Below are 2,339 nucleotides of genomic sequence, written 5' to 3'. Positions count from 1 at the left end.
AACTCACGGACTGTAAGATCATGACCTGAGCCGAAGTCAGATGCTTAACCGACTGAGCCACCCAGGTGCCCCAAGAGGCAATCTTCTTTCAAATGATTTCACTAATTTGTATTGTTATTAGAAATCAATAAAATGGTCTCTTCTTTTCTTAGATAGACTTTCCCATTTCTGCCTGCCTTTACCTGTCAAGGTCCTCATTGGGATACCCTTGAGCTCAATAAATTGTGGCACTTTTCCTGTTATTGAGCACAGGTGTTTTGTAGCCCTGCTGTTCATGAGTGCTGCACACCATGTCTTTGTGGTTCTCCAGATTCCTGGCCCTGTGGCTGGGTGGGGCACGTGGCCACTTCTCGCCAATGGGTTGCAGCCAGGAGTGATGCATGTCACTTCTATCTCAAAGCACTTAATTGTTGGTGTTTTTTCTTCCTTCTGGAGCAATGACTGAAGATGCTGGCTTCTTTCTGAGCTTCCTGGGCTCAGGTTTCCTGAGTGATTTTGTTGAGCAGAGAGCTTTTCTGACATCCTCTGATCAACTTGTACTATGAACCAGAAAGAAACATTTATTGTTTTAAGACACTGAGATCCTGAGTTTTTTATCATATTATAATCTAGACTACCCTGACAGATTTGAGGATTGTTTATAGAATGAATAAATCCATTCCTACTTTCTATTCTCACCACTGTAAGTCCTGGTAAATCCTACTACATTGTAAAGCCTAAGTCTTTTTAGTTCTTACTCATTTGTATAATTACACTCTCTTTGGTGCCTGCTAACTTTTAGAGCCCTATTTTGTCCACCTTTCACTTTTTTTTTTTTTTTGCAAATTCATATGCTTATGTAATTTCACCTACTCCCTATATTTATAGCAAAACAGCATGATGTATGTGAAAGAATAATGGATTTGAAGACAGGCTGGTCCTGATTCTACCAGTTCACAGAGGCTTGGGTAAACTGATTAAGACAGTCTCCACTCACTCGTCTGTACAATTGGAGTGATGACTGTCATGTCTGTCTCACCAGGTCACCTGTGGGAATCAGATGAGAGAGCAGCTTTTGTAAATGGTAAAGAATTATTCATGTGGGAAGAAGTGTTTTAGAGAAACTCTGAGCCTCTATCTCAGCAAAGCTTCTGCCCTGAACTTCCTCATGTTCAGGATCTACCTTGTATGGTTGTGTCCTCATTAAGATGACCCACCTCTACATCCATGCACATCTACTTTACTGTGGCTATATTTGCATCACCAGCCTTTTGTCCTTAGGGCCCACCCCACCCTCTCTCCCCACAGGTGACCACATCTTTATTTCTGTGTCACTTTTTCCTGGTGATTCACTTCCAATGGGCTTCCTCAAATTTCACCTGTTCCAACCTGGTAACCATCTGCAGGCTGTGCCCTCAAGATCTTACCCTGCAGTTGTGACAGCCAAGTTCAGATGAGCATCGCCCTCTTTTCAAGTTCTCAATCCTCTGAGCTAACTCACTCTCAGCAGTGAAAAGAAATTTCCCTAAGCCTCACTTAGCCTGCGTCACTCCACTTCTTAGAATTTAACACTGGCTCCCAGTTGCCTCTGTAATATACATACAAAATACTTCACACACGATTTTTGTGGTTATTACAAAAGCAACTCATGCTTGATGTGCCCGAATAGCAAAATACAGAAAAGCAAATGGAGAAAAAACCAGATCACCTATTATCCAATCACTTTAAGATAATCACTGTAAGCATATCCATTTTTTTTCTGTGCTTCTGTATTTTATAAAAATGTTGTCAAACAATGTATACTATTTCGTACCTAGCTTTTTCCTTTAGTAATATATTCTGAACATTTTGTCAGGTAATTAGGTAGACTGATTTAATGAATCAGTAGCTTCATTATAGCCCATTGAATACATTTACCATAATTGACTTAATTCCCTATTGTAAAGCACTGATTATTTTCTATTATAAATAATGTTATAAAATATATTCCTGTGCATATGTCCTCTGAGCATGTATTTTATACTTTTTTAGGGGAAAGGAGGAATGAATCTGTACAGGTAGAATTGCTTGGTTGAAGAGTACACCCATTTGAAGATTTCTGATATATATTGCTATTTGCCTCTAAAAGTGTGTATCAATTTGTGTTCTGAGCAGTGTAGAAGAGTGTGAATATCCAAACACCCTCAGTGAGTTATAGTCTTTGATAACTTTATGTGAAGTGTACCCCATCTTGAACTTGTAATGTGAGTGGTTTTGAATAATAGTAAAGTTGAACATTTGTTCATATATTTATCAATTGTACTTCTGTTGGAAACTGACTCATATTGTTTCCCCATTTTTATAATGAGGGTTAGTCTTTA

This window comes from Lynx rufus, unplaced genomic scaffold (assembly GCF_022079265.1).
Source record: "Lynx rufus isolate CCGP_SWC_20201006 ecotype Redwood Valley unplaced genomic scaffold, mLynRuf1.p SCAF_10, whole genome shotgun sequence".
Classification (NCBI taxonomy): Eukaryota; Metazoa; Chordata; class Mammalia; order Carnivora; family Felidae; genus Lynx; species Lynx rufus.
This window is presented reverse-complemented; position numbering follows the sequence as displayed.